At 42.4% G+C, this 17708-nt stretch overlaps 1 long non-coding RNA gene across 1 annotated transcript; it reads left to right on the forward strand.

Annotated features, from left to right (window-relative positions):
* The first annotated feature begins 8295 nt into the window (after positions 1-8295).
* On the forward strand, positions 8296-11373 carry LOC134441186 (uncharacterized). The gene is made up of 4 exons (XR_010033113.1): positions 8296-8406; positions 9635-9696; positions 9784-9895; positions 11281-11373. It is a non-coding gene; the product is annotated as an uncharacterized LOC134441186 (long non-coding RNA).
* Positions 11374-17708: the final 6335 nt, after the last annotated feature.

Here is a 17708-nt window from a genome sequence, read left to right on the forward strand (position 1 = left end):
AGTGTCCCTCCTTACGACACCACACAATGCATTTCCAGGGGCGGGTAGAGAGACCGACGTGACACATGATGCACGCACCACGGTGTGGCAACTTTTGTGATACGCACAGGAATTCTCATGCACGAACATCTGCTTGTATGAGACTACGGCAAGCGATATGGGACAAATATATGGCAGGAACCGAATGTCAACATAAACCGAGATTACACAATCTTCGATATGGTCACCAAATGTTTTGGGACTGTCATTTATGTTATGCCTACACTTTGGAATTAGATCAGAGTCTTGTTGTTACACAGGTATATTTGATTTACCTAAACTGTACCCTGTACTTAACTTTACTCGGTCTACCCTACAAGCATATGACAAATTTAAATGAGCACTAGCAGGCTGGCCGCACCGACCGCAGTGAATCTCGGGCATATGGCGACAAAAAACTCATCTAGCGCCTTTAGCGACTTTTTGGTGCATGTGGCGACTTTTTAATACGTGCATTTTCTGTGACAAATGAATAGTTTTTCCACATAATTCTGACTCTGCGCCGCCGTCAGAAGCGTTTCCCCACGGTTAAGCGGGGCTGCAGATAAGCTCTGATCTCCAAAAAGTAGCTAGCACCGCCCATTTGTACTGTGGACGAAGGCATGTGGGCACGTTTTCTGTAGATCAGCGCGCCGTGCGTGACATTGTGACGTCATACGTAACGTCATGACGTCATCTAGCAACTTCTAGCGACTTTTCAGCAAGCCCATAGCGACTTTGGCTGATTTTCTTTTGGCAACACTGCTCTCAAGGCTTGCAAAAAGAGGCTGACAAGGCAAGAGGGGCAACACGGGTAAACATCGGTATTGCCTTTGAAAGGTGGCGGAATGTAAGAGTGTGTAAAGGCTTCAAATTCGACTACGAATTGGCCACATTTCTTCTAGACAGGTAAAAAAATTTCAGCCGTCTCTACAGTCTGTCTTGATGTACCGTAAAATGCATGTTGGTGAGAGGGAATAGAGCTCGAAAGTCCCGCCCCTTAGTTCCGCGTTTCACGGAACCTAAGCTGACCATCTAACAACATGGTAGCGAGTAAATATCGTCTGATCTCAGTCATGATATGCGCTGGGCTACAAATATGCTGTTTAAGAGGCTAGATAAAGATTATTCATGCAGAAGTATCAATGTTTTGTTCCGAGGCCGTCGGCATGAAAAATGTGAAGAAACACAGCTTTCTAAAAAGTTTGGGGGTTCGTACGAAAAATTAAGCAAAAATATCAGAAACAACATATATGGAGCTCGTGGCACAACTCGAAGGGGATCGAAATAGCATTTTAATACCGCCATTGGATTACATGGTATGATTTTCGGCTAAAAACGCCGTTGAGGTCCCATAAGATTGGGGGAAGTGACGTCACTTTAGAGCTCTATATTGCCTAAAAGCTTTGGTTGAGCTAGTAGTTGTGGCTAATGTGTAGGCTAGTGCTAATGTGGATAAAATATTGCTACCAACTGCAGGGTGTTGAAAATGTATGTGGGTTTTTTTTGTCATTTGTCATCTTGTTGTGCTCTATGGATTTGCACGTAGATAAGTGTTCGTTTTCTACTACTACCACCATTGAGGTTCCTAGTTCTAACCCAGTCTTTCTCAAACTTTTTCAGATCAAGGACCACTGTCCCCCCAAAAATGATCAGGGACCACCTGCCAACTGAATTGGCAGTTGATGGGTGCTAATTTGACACTGCTAATTTTGATGCAGATCACTTACTTTTTATTCACATTATAATCCTGTCTTATTGAGTTGAAAACATGAATATGTTACAAATGTAGCCTACTGCTAGCTTATCTTGGAAAAGTAGAAATCCCCTCGCAGACCACCTGAGCTCTATCGCGGACCACTAGTGGTCCCCGGACCACACTTTGAGAATCACTGTTCTAACCTAAGGGGTTTGTTTTTCAATCTGCAAATGACCTTGTCGCAGGTTGAAGGCATATTTCGCCGCAATTTATCTCCGTTTACCACTGACCACACGGTGAGCAGTATTGCCAGATGTGTCTGACCAAATCCCGGCCAAAAGGTTCTCAAAAACCGCCAAAATGCGCTAACTTCCGCCCAAATTCAACAAATTACATTGACTTCTATGGGCTTCCTAAACGGCTTAAAAAAAAAACGCCAAATGGCCAATTTTTCCCGTTTTTGCCCGCCGACGCACATCCCAAGTAGCCCAATCTGGCAACACTGATGGTGAGTTTCATGCCTTTAAGAACGAAACTTTAATGCCATTTAATGACCGATTGCTTGAATGCTCCATTGGAGTCAATGTAAAGGTGGGGGAGCTGCAGTGTTTGATACCCAACTTCTCCGTCCAGCACCAAATGTCAAAATTGCACAAGGACCCTGCTGCAGACGTATGGGGATAGCTCCACAGGAAGTGGAGCAGGGAGCAACGAATATCCGGTGGCTCCAAGTAAACTGTTTTCTGTCTTTTTTAATGGGTGCTACTGTTCAATAAATAAAATTAATCTGCAAATTAGGTTTCAGGTGATACGTTTAGACAAGAGGGGCACCTTAGATCTACACAGCACAGCAAGAACGAACTGTGTTGAGCCCGCGAACGAGACCAGCCTGGGCGCATAGCAACAGTCTCCATGACCACGAATAAACAATTTAACGTGGCAGAGACGAAGGCATACTTTTTTGTTAAAAGCAGCTTGCAATTGAGCTTTTTTGAATGTGTGCTGCTGTTAAATAAATAATATTGTTAGGCAAAATGAGTTAAGCTGATATGTTTGGACAAGAGAAGCACACAGGCAAAGTAATAATGCCCCCCTCCTCTCGTTCATTGAACTAGTTCGCTCGACATTCACGCAAGAGAGCAAGGGGCCTCTTGCGTTGTGGCGTGACGTAATGAAAATGAACGACTGAACGAACTGTGAACGACCGAATTCCTCAGCAGAACTGAACGAAGAGAACGAACTGGTGGGAAAGAATCGCCATGCCCTTCACTAGCTGACAAACTAAAGTGCATTACCGCAACGACTAAGTTCCATGCAGCCACTGATAGAAGAACCCGCGCGAATGCTGGCGCGTGCGCATGCGCATGATCCACCGGATATTCGTTGCTCCCTGCTCCACTTCCGGTGGAGCTACCCCCATACGTCTGCAGCATGTAGGCGGCGGGCCAGAAATCCTATCTTGCAGGTTCGTCGGAGTGATCAGGTGGCAACTTGGTTTTTGCTGATATAAGTACTTGATAGTACATAAATCAATATTCTAGGTGTTGCCATCGTCAAAAGTTGCACATTGATTTAAAAAACAAAGGTTGAAATAGCGACATTTGGTAATGTGGGAATTTAGTTAAAATTGGCCATTCAACAGGGAATGTGTCACCAACTCCTTTTGGAGTGCTTCACAAGTGTGAAACTTCACAGGTTACTGTGTATTATGCCTACCAGCATTTCTCTGTGTGTGAAATGGCAGTTAGGCATAGCGCCACCATGTGGTAGGTGAATGAACAGCTTGAAATCACTGCAGCTACTGTGTATTTCATATTATGAAAAAAAGGATGAAGTTAATGTGTATATTCTATTAAACATACTTCGTGAAAAGTTTGTTGATGTTGTAAAATAAGAAGATGGCATGGCAACAAAAGTACCACAGGTTAACAATTAATTTGAACTCAACATACATTGCTTGACATTACTGATAATTAGCCCTCTACTGCACACAATATGGCTATGCATTATTTTTTTTGTTCATTTTAAGACATTTTATTGATAAAATATATTTTATTTTTTTGGATTATTTATCCTGTAGGCCCAATATTCTTATTTTTATTCAGTTTAAAATTGAACAAAACACGCAATTACCTTACGTAAAACAGAGGTGCACAGTGATGGAATGATCATTACTAGGTTTGTGTGTGTGTGCCCTAAATGTCATGTTAATGAGACTGGCTGCTTGGTGTGGTGGTCATATTGCACATTTGGCACCCCGAGAGCCTGTGTTTGAAGCTGGACAAGCAAAGTTATCCCAATTTGCTGGTGTCAGAAGTGAGATTGCTTTTAGATACGCCATTTGAGACACCCCCACTGCATGTGAACCATAATTCCGTGCAAGCGACTACAAGGACAGGCCTTATCTGTAGGACTCAGTCCGAGGCAAAAGCAAATTATGCAATGGCTTAGGGCCCCGCCACCAACCCAACTTTGGCAGCAAAGTTCCAGGAAGAAATGAGCTCTATATTATAGTCCCTAGTCCTACATTTCTTTCTGAGCCTGGAAACAGGAGCCATTATGCTGTATATCGGGGGACACCTCAAGGATGGTGGATACAACGTCCTTTTTCATGTACCACATTTAATTGTACAAACCCTACAATAAATGCAGAATATAACTAAAAGTAATAGTTTTGAAGTAAAACTAAGATATTCCTTTGTGATAAATGGTTTTCTGGGAAATTTTGCTCCAAGAAGTGCAGTGCATAATGGGCACATGCTCTACAGACAGCCTGCCTACTGCACTGTATGTCCTTACAGTGGGGCAGCCGTGGCCTAGCGGTTAGAGAGTTGGTCTTTCAATCAAGGGGTTGCCGGTTCTAATCCCCCCTGACCTCTCCCTACATCTCCATCCATGGCTGAAGTGCCCTTGAGCAAGACACCTAACCCCACATTGCTCCTGGGACTGTAACCAATACCCTGAAAAATAATAGTTGTAACTCGCTTTGAATAAATGAAAGCGTCAGCTAAATGTAATATAATAATAATAATAATAATAATAATAATAATAATAATAATAATAATAATAATGTCCTTAGCTCCTAACCCTCACTTGTGCACGTAAATGAAGCTTACAAAGCATCTGATGATGAGTAGGTGGTGGTAGGGGCCCCCAGATAAAATGTTGCTTAAGGCCCCATAAAGGCTTGGGTCGGCCCTGGACTCAGGACCCTAGTTATGAGTGAAGCCTAGAATAAATGAAGTATGGCGGGAGTTGCGTGGGGAACACCGTGGGTGTGTAAAGCACAAAAGCTGTGTTTCCCAAGCAGGAAGGCAGAGTTGACTAACATCCTGTAGAAAGAGACTATATATAGAGACAACAGTTAGTGTGCTTTGACTTTATCAATAAGTCTGATTCTTTAGGTAGGCTCCTACACAGTAGCACTATTGTAGTACCCAGGTGGTCTGAGTTTGAAGCTGGATACAGCAATTCTCCCCCATATTTAGAGGAATAATAAGCAGTAGTTAATACCCTATTTCCCCTCCTCTACCATAACCCCCTCTCTTCTACATTTAGATGTTCATCACTGACATTGTTGTCCTACCTAACTTCAGATGGAATTTCTCTAGCATGCAGATCCTGATGCGCTCATCCATAAAGCATTATTTTATTCATTTTGTTTGTCAAAATGTGTATACAGTGCCTTCAAAAAGTCTACACCCCCTCCTCAAATGTCAGGTTTTTGTGATGTAAAAAAATGACAGAAAGACAAATAAATTCACAGCTTTTTCCACCTTCAATCTAAACTATTAACCTGTACAATGTAATTGAGAAACAAGCATAAAGCTTTAAATTGAAACAATAGAAAATAAAAAACTTCAATTTACATGGTTGCATAAATATACACACCCTTTAGGGATGCAAATTATCGATGAATTCATTAATCATTAGTTGATAGCCTTATCGATCGACTTACGATTAATTGATAAGCGGCGTTTCCCCCCCGAAATCTCAATGTTTCTCGAAAAAAAAACCTACTAAATCTAAACATTTGAATTAAAAATTGAGATAAAATACTACATTTAAATGAATTCTATTTCAATTCTTTAATCCAAAGGTGGTTTAAGTATTCCCAATTTTCACACCCCTCTTCACACACACTCTTCACATACCCTTTTCACCTAGGTCTATTGTCATTTGAATTATCGATTAATTGCGATTAATGTTTTTTAATCGATTAACGCATCGATCGATTAAAGTCGCATGCATCCCTAACACCCTTAAATTAATACTTAGTTGCAGCACCTTTGGCTTGTCTGGGCCATTCCAAAACCTCAATATTATTCTGGTGAAGCCATTCTTTTGTAGATTTAGGCGTGTGCTTAGAGAAATTGTCGTTCTGAAAGATAAATTCCTCTGCATCTTCACCTTTCTAACAGGGGGCCGAAGATTTTGTGCCACTACCACGGCCCCTGTGAAAATGTTCATAATTCCCTCCTCTCTAATGAAGGCCCCAGTTACAGATGAAGAAAAACAGCACAAAAAAACAATGCTGCCACCACCATACTTCACGCTAGGTATGGTGTTATTGCGGTGATGTTTTGTGCCAAACATACCCTTTTGAATTAAGACCAAAAAGTTCAGTCTTGGTGAGGTAAATTTAGCAAAAGATACATCTGTAATCTCCCAAATGCATGTGTGAAGATGTGTTATGCTCAGGTAAAACTGAGGTTGAACATTTTGGACATAATAAAAAAAATGAGCACAAAACAAGTAATCACCACGTCAGTTATTGCATTTTGTCTTTACGTGACCCTTTGACACAAGAATGATAGACACAAGGTGGAATATCCAGTAATAGTCCACCAACTTTGGGTCAAAGGTCAATTTTGGTATCAATAGGCTTGCATACTGTCAATTGTATCAATATGTCATCATTATTCCATGCAGAGCCCATTTTAACAATAATGTTATAGCCGTGGTCTTTTTATTATCATGATTACTTATAATTGTTCAATTGAGAAAATAGTAATTCAGATCTCTGCAGCAGTACAAGGGGCAACTGCAGCTACTGTACATCTACTACTGTGTCGGAACTCAAATAAATTATCAGGATTAAACAAAAAACTTGGAAGTCACTTCTCTCAGTTGCACAGTTTGATCAGTTGAGTTTTTTCCTTTGTAGGGCAGTAGTACAATAGTTCTAAGTACTAAGAATGTGTGGATGCGTGTGTGAAATGTTTGAATATGAATATAGCGTTTGTGACTCTAATGTATGCATCCATATGCTAGATCACAAGGCATGAAACACATTGCAAACGTGTAAACTTTCACGTCGCCGTTAATAAAGTCCATAATTAATACTGGCAAGGGATATGAAAGTTTCAAAGAAGGCATGGCGTTCCAAATGTTCAATGGTGCCCGCATAGGGAGCCGTGATGACGCGCACAGAATATCACATTCATATTTTAGTATTTTCTTCCATCTTGAGTCTAGATTGTAAAGTATATGTATGTTGTTCTATAATTCAACCAATCAATTGTCATGTTTGGAGAAAAACATGGCTTGAAGTAAAGAAATGGTCCAAAACTTAATGGAAAATGTTGTTACAAAGCAATCTGTAAAATGTTATTACTGAACAGGAAGGAAAACTTTAAAACTCTGTTTCTACCCATAAATAAGCAAAAATGAATATAGCGCCCCTTGTGGTGGCCAAATGTGCAGGCTGACGCCGTGGCAACAGGCAGATTTGGATTCAGCACCCCCAAATTGATCAAGAAAACATGTTTTTAAGTTGCCACTAAACGGTCACAACGAAACTCATTTTCTAGATGAGCTATGATTCTTGGCCCGCTGCCTACTGGGTGCATCTCCAAAATTGTGATCTAGTTCACCTCAGAGGTCACAAAATGTACACTGTGCAGGAAATGGTCAAAAAAGGTACTGCAACTTTGCTGCTCATTGAAACTAGGTTGCCCATTGCCAAATTTGATCTTTTAGTGAAAGTTTATTAAGTAATAACCTTATTTTTTCTACTATTGCCCAAGGACAGTCATTTTTGCAGCTTAAAATGCCTATTTGTGGACATTCAAAATGGCGGACCATGGAGAAGATCCCCCTTTTCATGTAGAAAAACTACAATTTCCCCAGTCATAATGAATACTTAGAATTTGATGGTGATGGTAAGTATTCATAAAAAAGGTAACATTAGTGAATGGGTAGCATGAATTCTGGAAATAAACAACTTAAAAATTTTGCACAGTGTACCTAATGTCTAAAATAACGAACCACCACTTTAAAGGGGCACGTACACCTAGCCTCGCGAGCCATCCTACATACTTCCGCCAATGGATTGACTCCACTACGGTAGTCTGCCCGTGCTTCTCTGTGTAGTGCCTGGAGCAGTAGAATTTTGATCCCCCCCAGAGGTACTCTAACCAGAGATACAACACTGACGAATGTCTCCATAGGAATAAACGGTGTGAAATCGTAACGCCAAAACGTCGAATGCCTGCTTATCTCCCGCCTACTTGGCACGTCATTGATCCAATCATCGACGCCTCGACGCAAGTGCAAACATAAACCTTTACGACTGCTCGTACCTAATCGGTTTGTTTGCTGGTGGCCAGCCATGTGGTTTGTTTGCCGTCCGTGGAAACTTCAGCCAGAGAGACAGCTGTTTTGAAAATCTTCTCATGGACGAAGAGGTATGTGTTTTGGAGAAAATACTGATGTGAGTGCGGGTATTAGGCTACTTTAGTCTCCGATTTGTGTTTTGTGCATGTCGTGTTTTGCCAAATGGGATGCGGTATCGCTAGCATACGGCTTAATAACAGAACTAATATGCATCGGTTATCGGCAGGCATATTAAAAACTATTTCAGGCAACATATCATTTTAAGCTATCTTCTTCGTGCGCAACGTAAGACAATCCATGTCGCAACATGCTGTGTTTTTTTTCCCAATCCCCTGTGTTCTAAGCAGACCAGGCAAAATGGCTAGAAGTTTTAAGTTATAACGGGCTAAACACGCTCATATCTAATGGGGCAAGTGGATATGACTAGGTTCTAGAGCTCTAGCCAAACTGAAATCTCACCAGCATTTTGGACAGTTGGCTGGTTCTAGCTTTGAGAACACCGCTATGAAATTGTGATGGTTGGCATTCATGAATCAGGTGATGGCTTGTTGTACATTTGATTTGAGTTACTTATTTGTATAAAACCCTCGTGCATGTAGAACTGACAAACTTGTGGACTAGTGGCACAACCCTCCGACCATAGCTCCGGTGTAGAGCTCTATTTCATAGGCCTAGGCCTACGATGGTTGCTGTTCAGAATCAACAACGAAATGCAATCCAAATAGAAATTTATTTTTCAAGCTGCAATAATTAATGAGGTTATTAACTTATTTCCATGCCAACATGGTTGACAGGTTTGTTTTGGCACATCCCAACATCAAATACAGGCTGTAGGCCTAATGGACAGAAACAACAGATCGCATGCATGGCAGACAGCTGTGGACACACACATACACCGTGAACAGTGGTCAAGTCACAAATTGCTAAAGTGGTTATTGAAGTGGAATGGTGATGTGCATACAAAATATTACATTGTTGGCATGTCATAATTCAGAGCAGGTTCAAATGTCAGACCAGTCAGGCCAGTGGCTATGTGCTGTCTCTAAACCAGGATGTTCAGGTTCTCATGGATGGAAGGGATCAGCTATGATCTATGACACCATCGTGTCAGTAATACGTAGGATGTAGGTAGTTGGCTAAGGCAATTTGGCTGTTAAAAAAACTCCTGCCTATTCCTTGGAATGGACTGAGTCACAGAACCACTTTCCCTCCTTCAGTGTGCACAGCTGTATGGACAGATAGACGTCACAGAATCAGTTGTTCATCCATTGATCATCCATTGTCTTGTCTTTTTTGCAGCAGTGGCTCCAGGTTGCTTGATGTGCCTACATGCTCCTCTGGATCCTCCTTGGTGTCCATAGGTATGTTGACAGCTGCATGAATATGGGGGAAACAAATTGGCATATGGTTTAGAATTTCCTAATGTTTCTGTTCTGTGTGAATTACAGTCTTTGGAAGTGATCAAGATTCCACGCCACCACCATCATTATGTGTTGGAAAACAGCAGATGGCCTGGAACTTGTGAAGAAATCATATGCACTGCACTCAAGTACTATTGTGGTATGTGGGCATTTCTACTTTGCATTGCTCTCTGCCTCATAGAGGAAATATCCATAGTGAAGTAAGTTCAAAAGAGTCATCACCAACAGAAGGGTTTTGCCGTGTTATTAATGAGAAAGGCACCAGTGGCTATATATTCAGTGATGCCACAGATAACTTATTGAAAAGTTAACCACAGTACTACACTATCATGACATTACACTGAGCCTTTAATGCACAATTTAGTCATCACTTGCCATTCTGGTAACTGGAAATATCTAACGCCATATATTAACGGTTAATGTTGAAAAGCAACACCAGTTGTAGGGAATGTACTTGGTCATGCCTCGTCTGGCCATCATGCCATTCAACATTGCCAGTTTTGGACTTGCCAGTTACTTGCAGTTCTTTGGCGTTTGGCGATTTCAGACATCAACATTTGTCTTTGACAATAAAAATCACATAAAATGTCACATGTTTATGACAGTCACAGGGCTCAAGCCTCAGTCTGTCCTGCATACAGGTGAACCCTTCACACAAAATGTCCCCTATCTACTGCTTGACATAAGATGAACCTTTCCTCATTGTGGATGTGACCGCTGGTTTTAATGCAATCTTTCCCATAAAGTAAGAATTGCTACATCTGGCCTCTGGTTTGCCATTGTGGGATTGTCGTGGTCTTCATGACACAACTTCTGTCTTTTAAAATGTCAATTGCAGTGAAGTTTTATCCACCGTTCTGTTTTGCCACATTCCCTAATGATTACCGGGTTAAAGGGACAGTTTGGTCAATTTCAACATGCAGTTGTATTGCTCACGCTACCCTTGACTTGTCAGTACCTGGTGATGCCACATTTTTCGGCTCAGCCCTTTCCGAGATATGAGCAATTCTAATGGGGGCAGCGTTTGTTTACATTTTTAAAAAATGAAACATAGGCCAACTCCAAATATTTTCCCAAAAGGTACTGCTGTTTGCTAGTTGTCTGCTGATGTTTTATAACCTTTTGGATGTTTTTGGGAATAAATAAAAATGTTTTTTTTAAATGTAAACAAAGAGCTGCCCCCATTACAATGACCAGGATCTCGGAAACGGCTGAAGAAGAAGAAAAAAAAATCTCAGGCACTGACAAGTCCAGGGTAGTGTGAGCATTACAACCGCATGTTGAAATTGACCAAACTGTCCCTTTAACCTTCTTTTTGGTGTGTTAAAATACGCCAAATTTTCCTCGGTAATATCAACCAAAACTACACGCTTTTGTTGTTAACCATTTTACTCAAAGTATTATAAGACCAATGTTATTGAATGAAATGTTAATGTTGGACATTTGGGGGTTTTGTTATTAACAGAGTATTGGGGTTTTTTTTAGGATTGAAATTAAGTGCATTACCTCTTTTCCTCTGAACAGGGGTGACCTGTTGCCTGACAAGGATGGGGACAGCACCTGGAGTCAGACGTGTTCTTTGACCCTTGAAGAGAAAACGACAACACTAATGCGAACTGTACTTTTATATTGTTACAGTAATAGTAAATTTATCACAAAGGAAAATAAAAACTTCTACTTGCTTAATGGCCTACAATATAAATACGTATGTGTCTGTTGTGCTTTAACGTGTTTTTACCACCTCAGTGTTTACAATAATGTACTTGTGTGATGAGTTAAGTCGGTGCATGTGTGTTTTAAGGAGTTTCATTTGGTATAGCATTAATGTATACATACTTTGAAATGCAGGTTTTCAGCCTGAAATGATCTTCACAGACCATGTAGTCGCCTTGTTTTGCTTCTTCAGCAGTCATATTGGGTGGCAGGTCTTGGGTGTGTCAAAGCCACTTTTCACGTCTGTGTTGATAGCAGTTCCAATACACAAGTTCTCATTTTGTTTTTATATAGGACATGATGACAAAAGTACAAAAAATAAAACACACACAAGTAGGCCTAAATTATCTGAGTAACCAGTAGACCTGTGTAGGCTAAGTACTGACCATCAGCTAACTCTGCAGTTGGATTAAGTTTGTAGTGGGTCCTTGTTAGGCTTGCAGTGTCTTTCAGTAACAACAGTCTATCTAGGGCAGGCCCATCTCATGTACAAATTGTACAGTAGGCCAATACAGTAAATGGTGTAATAGCTATGTAATAGTTGTAGCTTACTAACACTATTAATTTAACAGTAGTTATTTAAATAGGCCTACATCACAAAATCACTTTCCCTTTTAGCCTACTTTTGACACCAACAAGTGGTTTTGAATTCGTGTCGCCTATGTAGGCCTATGCTAGCAACATGGAGAGTTCTTTTCTGTGTAGGAAAACCACCTGTAAGTCATGGTGAATTTAGCAGAGTGCGCAAATCGACCATTAATCACCTTTCTGCGCCCATCCAAAACGCAGGTGCAGGACAAAGGGACAGATAATCACGGAAACAAAAACAGCCGTGCATAGACATGTGCACACCCGTTGTGCTTTTTCTTATGGTTGAAAACAAATAAGTAGGCTAAGAAAAAGCAAAACGGGAGCAAGTCTGCAAGACATTCAACTTTGATCCGTTTTGCCTTTTCTCTTATATTTTTCACCGTTGGTCATAGTGGTCAGTTTATAGGCAACAACATGTTATCACAATTTAAAACACCAATTTTGAGGCAGGCTAAATCATTAATTTATTCAATAGCCTATTTTTATTATTATTATTGTGCTTACTGCTTAGGCTATCAGAAAATAAATCCAGTATTCTTTTCTGTACGATGACTGGAGTGGATGCCCGTTTGACAGCCGGCCGGAAGAGGTGAAGTCGACGGAACTTGCTCCCACCGGCCGCAAAACAGAACGTTGTCGTGAAATGTTGCGCATGCGCAGTTCAAAAATAGCATAAAGAAAAACGCTGTTTTAAAGTGTTTCTTTCATGTATGCGGTCATTCTAAGACTGCCTAAAGAACCAGTTTTTCACCGCGATTCCAACCATATGACATTTGTACCGTTCAGTTGTCCCACTTTTGATTTCCCCATTAACTCCCCATTCACGAAAGTCTTACTAATCTGAATTAGAAGCCCCGACGTGTAGCCAAGATGGCCGCCGAGTGTTGTATCTCTGGTTAGAGTACCTCTGTCCCCCCCCACCACCACCCCAGGAAAACAGCCAATACTCATGGACGGCGTGACGTTTTCCATGTGCGTTACGCTGATTTGTGGGAGAAAACAGGCAATGCAAGTCCATTGGTGGTGTTGGGGTTTATTAAACGAAAGATAAGGACCTGTAGACAAGCGTTGTTCACGCGCAACATGCCGAAAACGTGTTGCTCGTGACAATGACGTACACATCTGCGCCAGAGCCATTGGTCTGCGCTATGTTGTTGTTGAGTAACTGCCAGCGATTGGGTGAGAGGTGTCCAATAATTTCAAACCATAACTGAGTGCAAACTTCCTGCTCCCTACAATCGCTTCAGAGCAAACAAATGCCAGACCATAAAAACGAAATGAAATGGTAGTATTAGGGGCCTTACACACAAGGGCGGTAAAGCATCGCGGAGCGACCGCGTTTTTTACCGTCGTCGATGAAAATACATTGAAACATATCTGTCCTTACACACCAACCGGCGGTAGTCGGGCGTCAGCGCCGTTCCGTTCCACCTTGGTATGTTTTGGCCCTTAAGGGATGGTCACGACCAGGCTAGCGTACACCCACTATGTTTCAAAAACAATGAATTGTCACTGAAAATGCACGTTTTAAAAAGTCGCCAGATGCACTAAAAAGTCGCTTAAGGTGGTTACCGCCATTCCGTCATTTAAGTTTTATTGCAGGAACCATTTTTCCAGCTTGCAGACCCCACCTTTAAGGGAATTTGGACCACCATGACAAAATTATACACGAAGGGGTCTTAAACACCAGGTTGGTAAAGTGTCGCGGAACTGCCGCATTTTTTATCGGCGTCGGTGAAAATACATTGAAACATATCTGTCCTTACACACCTACCGGCGGTAGTCGAGCCTCAGCGGCGCGGGAGCCGGCTCCGCACCACGCAGCATTTGGAAAATAGAACTCGAGCGTATTTTTCACGCCGGCGGTGTCTCATTCAAATGAATGGCAAAGTAGCATGCTAGCTTTGGCTGTGGGGAGGGTTTTGTATAGGACTGGCCGTGCACGCCGACGCTGTCAGTGTGAAAGGCAGAAAAAAACACGCCGGCCAAAACTAAAGCTGGGCTTACACTGTGCAACTTTTGCCCCGATTTGGCACTCGCACGACTTTTTGAGAGTCGGGCCCATTTCTTGCTCAATCGCAGGTCAATCGTGAGTCTCGCATCGTGCAGTGTACATGGGGTAACGACAAGCGATTTCGCCTCACGATCGTGCAATCGCAGGGTAGCAAGAAAATCAAAACGGTTTGAAATTCTGGTCGTGGCTCGTGTGTAAATCGCACAGTTAAAGCAGTGCTACGACCCGATTTGACACTTCACATGCTCAAAGTAATAGGGCTGTGCGATTCGCTGTTGAGCACGACCTTATCTCCACCTCAGGTGCGCATGTTCCCTCCTCTGCAGACCGGGGAAACATGCCTGTCGCGTCGTACGGTGGAAGCATTTCGCTCGCATCCGACTGCCGGCTCGTGTAGTGTCGTGAGCTGTGAACTTCTAAACAGTGAAATTCCATCGTGCAGTGTGAGCAGAAGCTTAAGACCCACGAGTGAAAATATTGCACAGTGTATGCCCGGCTTAAGCAGAAAGACCGCGTTCGTCCCGGTGTTCTGTCGATACGAGCTCCCAGTCGAGATGAGCTCCTTTTCAATACTGCGCATGCGCATCACCACGAATCGCATTTCCCGGGGGATTGACCATCGATTTGAGCTACCGCAGTTTGATACAAAGTTTGTAATACAAACTCAAGATGGATGAGCAGGAGCGCAATTTCAAGTAAGTTAACATTGTTAAAGGGGCATTCCACCGGTGGAGACATGAATATGTTACTGAAAGTGGGTCATATGTATAGTAGAATAGTAACATACATTTCTAATTTGGTGCCTTCTTGGCCAAGAAAAGGCAGAACATGACTTTTTAGTGCTTGTGGATTTGTGACAACAATCCCCATAATGCACTGCAATGCTCAAGTTCCACAGGCCACACCCAGTTATTTGGGACTCTATGCATCATCCCTCCCTCAGCTTGCAGGCAGTGTTGCCAGATTGGGCTGTTTCCCGCCCAAATGGGCTGCTTAGGATGGTCGTGTGCGGGTAAAAATGGCATTTAGCAGAAAAACCCGCCCAATTTTAGCCATAGAAATCAATAGAATTGGGCGGGATTTTGAGCTTCTAGGCTGGTTTTGAGCATTTTTTGGGCTGGAAATCATCAGCCTCATCTGGCAACCCTGCTTGCAGGTGCATCACAGTGGGACAGACATCACTGGAAAGGAGAAGCTGGAGCACACTGCAGCTTTGTTTTCAAGACTTTATTTTGTGCACACACGCGACCAACGTTTCTGTGTTGCTACACCTTCTTCAGAGTCAAATGATAGCAAGAGAGAGACACACATTTCAAGACTTGACATTTACAGGTGATCCTACTTGGTTTGGCTAAATTGGTCTGATCTCATTGCAGGTAATTGACCCCACCCCCCAACACCAGGACAAGATTGTAGACAATTAGACAGCTTGCCAACTTCCCAAAACAAAATAAAAAAAGTGAAAAAAACAATACACAAAGAACATTGTCAATAAAACCACAGCTACAATTATTAGAAGACCACAGCTGCGATGCGGGAACAATTTGTTACAGAGAGCAAGACATATTGTGTTCCTCATTTATGCCCTGAGGCTCCACTGAATTTAGAGTATGAATCCAAAATGCCTTTCCACAAAGCCTCTCTGTCTAATTGTCTGCAATCTTGTCCTGGTGTTGGGGGGTGGGGTAAATTACCTGCAATGAGATGAGACCAATTTAGCCAAACCAAGTGGGATCACCTGTGAATGTCAAGTCCTGAAATGTGTGTCTCTCTCTTGCTTTCATTTGACTCTGAAGAAGGTGTAGCAACACCGAAACGTTGGTCGGGTGTGTGCACAAAATAATGTCTTGAAAACTAAGCTGCAGTGTGCTCCAGCTTCTCCTTTCCAGCTATGCCAGTGACTTACTGGCAATATTGCCAGATGAGGCTGATGATTTCCAGCCCAAAAAATGCTCAAAATCCGCCTGGAAGCACTAAATCCCGCCCAATTCTATTGATGTCGATGGGAAAGATTGGGCGAGTTTTCCTGTAAAATGCCATCTTTACCCGCAGACAGCCATCCCAAGCAGCCCAATTGGGTGAGAAACAGCCCAATCTGGCAACACTGCTTACTGGAGCCTCAATGCCAGTGATTTCAAAAGCACTGGGACACTGATCTGTGATAGGTCTGTTAGAGCATTAGGTCCAACCCCCTATGGGCGGGGTTGAAAAGGTGGGAAAAAGGCTTGTAGCACAGTGGGTTTACATACAGTGTTGAATCTCGCCCTCCAACCCGTGCCTGCAGTTCACCTAGGGAGCGCTGTCGAGACAGCAGAGCTCATAAGGCTGGCGCTAATAACTTGATATTGCGCTCACTGTCGGCTGAAACTTGACAATTTTACTGTAAGTTCTGAGAAACCAATGTGGATTTCAATGAAATTTACAATAACCTGGGAGTTATGTCCTTCTGATTTCCTACAGCTTTGGCATTTATGAGTCAGGCTCCGCTAGCATCTTGCTAACAAAATTGCTTTACGGCCGTCGTGATCACAGCAATGCAGCCGGCCGACCAATCCAAACGCAGTGTGTGAAGCCACTCGTGACGTCATATTGACAATAAAGTCGTATTTTACAAAGATCCAGCGAGTTTAAACATTCAAACTAAGTGCGGTTTGAAAGGATAATCTATCCTGCATTTTGGAAAAATAAATTGAAACGATGATACCAATTCTCTCCCAAAGCAATGGCAGCATCGTGGTTGAGCTCCGGGACCCCATTCATTTTAACAGCCTCTGCGCTCCTCTGCGCTGTCTGGATGGCGCCACTTAGTGGACAGTACCACCCGGAAAAAGTCGCGAGATTCCTCTCTCGTACTACCCATAAACACTCTGCTTGTAGTCTCAACAGAAATCCACCTCTCTTACACTTCCTATGTCGATGATGCAAAATGACCATTTTTACATCATTGACATAGGAAGTGTTAAGAGATGAATGCGGATTTCTCCTATCTCAGGGGGAATTGAGAGATTTTTGAACGACCATTCAAAAGTATGACTGGGTGTCTATCAATGGAAAGCCTAATGTAAAATGGGTGGAGTGTCCCTTTAAGGGCTCTGCATACTTCACGTGCGCACTTTGGCGCATTTGGTGCGAGAACCATTAAAATGTGGCAGACCATTCATAGTCAAAAGCGCCATTTCCAGGCTTTTGCTTGCATTTTCGGAAGTGTGCCCTCTGCTGTTCATGAGAGAAACAGCAGAATCTGTCGCAGAAATGGCAGAAACTCGCAGCTGGAGTTCTACAGAGGTATAAAAATAGAGAGCCAAACACGCTACGGAACTTCTGACTTGTGACTTACCACAATGAAACATAGAATTTTGCTGTAGCCTACATTACCAGATCATTCCAAGACCATGTGAGAGCATTGTTCTGGTTGCAGAATTTATAAATAGATCGCCGAACACAACGTGCTTCTGAACAAAGTAAACTATTGTTTCACTGAACAACATTTAAGGGAGAAGATAAAATAACTCTCTAGGACATTTTATTATCCTCAAAATGATGCAGGATCCATTCTGTAGTAGCCTACAGTAGCTGTAGCCTCTCTTTGCAACTCCTGCTTTGTCTGCTTACCTGCATGGTCGCTGGTGGCGCA

Source organism: Engraulis encrasicolus, chromosome 24 (genome assembly GCF_034702125.1).
Source record: "Engraulis encrasicolus isolate BLACKSEA-1 chromosome 24, IST_EnEncr_1.0, whole genome shotgun sequence".
Classification (NCBI taxonomy): domain Eukaryota; kingdom Metazoa; phylum Chordata; class Actinopteri; order Clupeiformes; family Engraulidae; genus Engraulis; species Engraulis encrasicolus.